We start from the raw sequence: 6,048 nt of genomic DNA on the forward strand, positions 1-6,048 counted from the left end.
CCTTGCACAGTCAGTGGCATGTCAAACACACATCGTTGCATTGATTGGACACAAACTGTGAGACAACAGAACCCACAGAACCCAGACAGCAACCCAGGAACCCAGTCACATTCAAAGCCTAAACCATTTTTTAAAATGCAACAATGTCTCCCATGTGAACTACTACATTTATCAGGTTTTTGATTATTAATTGGTGGCATGTTTCAGTAAGAATACTGAGACATTTGTTACCTGCTGCAAGTTCAGCCCTCAGAGCACACATTCTCAGTGTTCTTATTTGAAACTGGTATTGCAAAACCAATGTTACAAGTCAAGACCATTAATTTTATATGAGAACTGGACCAAGTGACCTCACCCCTCTCGCGTTCCTAACAGGAAGTACCCATAGACCTCTTCTGTGAAATAAACAGCTGTCACTCAGTGTGATGGCTGCCTACGCTGCCACACCATCAGGGCAGTAACCTCCTGCACCACACCCTACATATATCTGTTCACTTTATTTGTTTGCACATACATTTAGATTTCTTTTTCAAAAATAACACATTTGATCATAAAGTTTATCAACATGTTTCAGTTTACTTTATTATAATTTGCTTTATTAATTTGATGTTATGCTTTGAGTTACCAGTGCTAAAGGGAACCATTGCTACTGCTGCTGCCATCTGCTGCTGGAACAATCAAGTCAGGCCTGACACAAGAATGCATGCCAGTCAGCAGAGGCCTTATATTCAGCAGGCAGCTAATTGGACTGAACCATCACCCAGTGGACAAGGAACTCTTTTTGTGTTTCTTTACTTTAGTTTCCATTTTGATGGTCCTTAGTTTCATTCATTGTGTATATTAATTTATCACATGCGGACATTAGTTTAGTTTGTTCTCTGTATTTTGTCTTAGTCTTTTTAAGTTCCCCCTTGTGTGTCTAGTTGGTTTGATCAGCCACTATATATGTTCCCTTGTGTTTGCAATTAGGAAGGTCAGTTTAATTATGTTGGTTTGTCTGTTCAGTTGTCCTCTGTTACATTTAAAAGCTTGAGTTAACTTTATTGCTTTGACCTCTTTTAAGGGCCCATTTTTGCCCATTTACACATTTTTGAAAAATAAATTTAAATATTTTTGATTGAAATGTTTGCTGTCCTTGCCTTCTACTGCTCGGTCCACCACACTCAGAATAACCATTCTTGCTCTGATACCTTTTTTATTCTCATGTTCTTGCAAATCCTAATTTTATATTATGTAGTGCAAGTTATTAAAGCTATAAACCGGCCAATAGGATGTCTCAATAACGGTGGAGGGGGGAGATGCTTGTTAGTCCTGAGCTCCAATAGTTGAAACATTTCATTGACAGATTTTGTGTAGCCTGCTTTTAAGTGGTAGGGGTATGGACTTTCAACAAGCTCAATCCTGATTGGTGAGAGCAGTTGCCATAGAAACTGTGACTCAGCCCGACTTGGACCACACACGGTTTACTGACATCGTCTGGGTCCTACATGACGGGGTCCAAAAAAATGGACTTTATTTGGCTGGAGCCGGAAGTAAACCATTTTCCATGGGTGATGTCACGCTTACTTGGTCCAGTTCAATAAAACAGTCTAAAGTAAAAATCAATATCCAATTTTAGTCATAACTACACATCTAGTTGTTTTAATGTAAAATTTGTTTTATAGTATTACAATTTAAATGCTATTTGGTCCTTTGTAGGGATGTAAAAGACACATACCTATCAAATAATCTACTCATGAGAGTGACAGCAGTTTAGTTGAAAAACACAGATATAAACAAGATTATTTTGGTAACAAGGTATAAAATTGATCATAAAGTTAATAATTGGTTTCTGTCAAACTTTGTTAGTTTCTCTTCCTGTTGTGTTTCTACTGTCTTTGTCTTTTTATGTTGAGGTCATGCAAACAAAATGACGTCCAATCACAAACTTACTTCTACCAATTACAATTAGCAGAAGGTGAACCGCAGTGGGGGACGTGTCATGTGTATACTAAACATATGATAAAGCATTGCTTTCCACAGCACAGCGTACCTGAATAAATCAAACTTCCTTCTTTAACTACAAAGAACAAAACAGCCAAAATGCTATGTTTTAATATTTAAACAGCATTTTTATTTGTAGTTTTAAATGCCAAATAAATAAACTATATTGTGTCCATTTAGGTAAGGTATTGGACTCATATAATTTCGCCACAAAGTTAGTTGAATCTTTTATGCATCGATTTCTGGACCACATATCAAGAAATGTATTGCATTATGTAAGAGGGGAAAGATACACAGCTCTAGTCCCTTGATCACTGAGTCAATATGTATTTGCACAAAAGACTGTTGTTTTGCCTCAAACTTAAATTATGAATGTGCAAATAAACTGTGTCAGACATACATTTTTAGTTTCAGAGGAATAAAAACCCAATTTTTGCAAATCTATCTCTACAAAGGTCTTCTTTTTTGGAATTAATTCACCAAAAAGGTAAAATACATTTTCATTACATAACATGTACCTCAGTTTGAAATTCTATTTGTTTTCAGGAATGATTGAGTATCTGAAAATGTCTCTATGGAGCAGGAATTTGTTGACTTTGTCGTGAGCACACAGTGTTTCTTTCTGGATGCAGTGATATGACTTGTTTTGAAGTGAATACTTGTGTCAGTTTTTCCATTTTTTCACATTCCAGTGAGTGAAGGTAACACAACTGTACGCCGCCATTATAAAAGCCCAGAGGAACGCTGTGGTCGACTCCACTGGAAGCCGCCGCTGCTGTCTGGGCAATTGCTTTTTTCCACAACTCACATTTTAACCGGCGCGCCAAGACCAGGCAGACGATTCAGCTGCTCAAACCTTTAATCGAGTTGGTTTTTCCAAATGTTTCTTAGTGACATTTTCAACTTTTAGGGCTCACTGCTGCACTTGGCATCAAATCACATGGGCTTTCAAGGCACCAGATATACATTCTGATTTTTTTTTTTAAAACAAAACAGATTAAAGGTTAAAGGATTTTGGTTCCAAAAGTTTAACAATACAAATTTTTTTTAATTACCTGCTTCCAAAGAAGCTCCATAAATAACTTCTAGGAAGCCACAGAGAGTTGATGAAGAGTGAAACAGCAGACCTGATGGGTCTGACTGGAGATTTTAAAGTGGAAAGCTGTCAGCTGTGATGGACTGCTCTATCCTTGCCAGCCTTTTCTCAAATAGCAACCATGCTGCCTCTGAATAGCAGGAAACCACCGCATAAACAGCTCTGTGGGCTTAACCTCTGATGTAGAAAGCTGATAAAAACAACACAAATCAACATTTATAGTCAACGCGAGAGGGAAGCTCCATGTATTGTCAGAAAAGAAGCTGAGTAGTCATAATATAAAAATGCAAGGACAAAAGAAACGTTGTGTGAGATGGATTAACTGGAAACATTTCTCTTCATTTTTACAGAGCAAGTCTGAATAAAAAACTAAAATCTCTACAAACAAAAAAGAAGTAAAGAATTTTTTCATAAAAATAAAAAAAACACTGAAAATTCATCTCACTTAACTTTTAAGCTTAAGACACACCAAGCATTCTTGAGCATATAGCCCATGGTGTTCACACTGGACAAGCAGGGAGGGGTTTCTTTTTTTTTTTTTCTTTTTCTACTGTTTACTAGTGCATGTCCACCACCTACAGTTGGAAGAGGCTTGGTACGAAATGTTGAAGCGGTACAAAAAAATCTAAAATCTTGCTCCAGGCATTTTCTTTCTCAAGACATGTCATATAATTCCGGGCAGACGAAAATCGCATTATTTCTCCTCCATTATCAATTTTCAAACGGTTGACACTTCCACGAATAAATGGGACACCATCCATAAATACATCACTACCAAACCTGAGTCCCTGACTAGTCAAAGTTCAACTTGGTTAAACTTTCATTATGAGTTCATTGGAAACTTGCATAGAAACGTGCGTGGCAACTTGTGACTGTGAGATTTTTGAGGGCAGAAGCATCACATGCATATTTATATGCAAGTTAAAGGACTTCTGAATAAAAGGATTTATTAAAAATGTTACAGTCATCAATGATGTAAAATATCAACCTGAAATTGCTTCCAAACTGGCGTGTTGCTGCGTTCTCAAGGAGGACTTGTAATAAACTCAGTAGAGGGCAGATTACACAACTTCAGAAATAGTACTCAATTTTGTTATCTTTTTTAATAAAACAGTTACATAACATCATCACTGTTGTTGCTGTAGTCATGGTGGGCTTGAGTTGAAATAATATTTACAGCCATCTATTTATAGATCATTATTGTTCCTGGTGAGAGCAGACCCTTTAGCTCTTATCCTCCAAGGAAATACACTCATGTAAGGTATCCTCCATTTGAGATTACAATGTAAGATAAGCGGTAAAATAATCTTTACAAGAGTTTCCCATAATGTGTGATGAAACAGTGTATTCGCCGTCCATTATGTCACATGTTTCGGGACTCTTGAAGAATTTCCTCGCATTTTAAGTCTAGCTATTTGACCTAAAGTCAGAGTCTGAGGACTTCCCAGCAGCCTCCTGCCTGAATGACGTGACTGAAAGAGTCATCCACCTGTGCTGCTAAAACTGTTGTCATTCTGCAGGAAACTGGCAATTGGGACAATTTTTCGGGCCAGATTTTTGGCCAACTTGTTCATAGGAGAGCATTGCTGAAAGTTTAGCATCATTGTATTTTTAGAGTATTTTTTTATTTAATTTCTCAAGAGATTACTTGAGTTACGTTTTAAGGGAAACAGCTCCAACAGTCAATAAAGAGCTGTGTGTTTTTTCCTCAATTATTTACTTCCAAATGTAGTATTTTTTTTACTTCCTCTATTGACATATTCATTAGGTCATCACAAGTATGGTTGTGCCAACCTCATTTCATCTTATCCTGGGTGCAAAGCAGGGTTGGGTCTGATTAGGCCTTGGATGGGAGACTGTCTGGGACTTCCAGGTGCTGAAAGTTATTGCAACCACATGGGGGAAATTTCCAATGTTTCCATGTGTTGGTGCTTCCTCCAGGTAAATGTAGAGTGTTGCATCAGGAAGAGCCCTGCTGTAAAGAAGCCAAGTAATGTATGAACATTGTAGGGTTGTTTGCTGTGATGACCCCAAAGTAGGAACCAGTACAAGCAGAAGTTTTCAATATTTCAGATATACCTTTTAAACACATCCAATATGAGAGGAATGTTACCTGCAGGAACAGTAGCATTTTCCAATTTGTATCTAAAACTCTTATTATATGGTTCCAGTGGCTTTTCATCTGTCTTAAATGGACAGATAAAAGACCCTGACAATCTTAGAATACATAAGCACATCTATGAGTTTGACAGCCATATTATGCTAGTGTCCTGAGATTTTGAAAGTAAATTAACATCAAGTGTCCTTCCAAATATAAACACTTTTTTTAAACCAATGACAAAATCAGAAAAAAATCGAGTCTTTGATGAGAAATTGTATTCAACTTGGCCTCCTACAGTGTACCACATCAAATAAAGGATCAACATATTTATAGAGGTTCATCATTGCCTGAATTTAATTAAAAAGAAATCAAAAGTGATTAATCTATTTTGGAGTTGTAAGAATAAGACAGAAATAGGAACGGAAGAGACTCAAATTACATAGTTTAACTGGAACAACAGATTAAAAGGGTATAGGTTTCTACTCAATAATGTGCCCCTTGCATGATTTCTCTGTAGGTTTAATATTGGATTCCATATTCAGGAGTGGTAGTTTCATTTGATATGAGCCCATAAATACATGGTAAATACCCGTCTGCTGTAACATGGATTCATGCTGTAACATGCTTCAAGCAAAGCTCTTCTCTTTGATAGAGCAAGAATATTCAACGAATTGGTTTCATCCTTATCAACACTCACCCATGCATTTGGCTTATCCCTTTTTAGAAAGAGAGAGTGCTTGGAGCAAAAACATTTTTTTAGCAGCAGAAGAAGACAACAGTTGTCCTGAAGAAAAGGTTTCATCTCTGCATGCACAGGAGGAAAAAAAAAAAAAAAAAATATATATATATATATATATATATATATATA

Source organism: Oryzias latipes, chromosome 7 (genome assembly GCF_053564925.1).
Source record: "Oryzias latipes strain Hd-rR chromosome 7, Olatipes_Hd-rR_3.1".
Lineage (NCBI taxonomy): Eukaryota > Metazoa > Chordata > Actinopteri > Beloniformes > Adrianichthyidae > Oryzias > Oryzias latipes.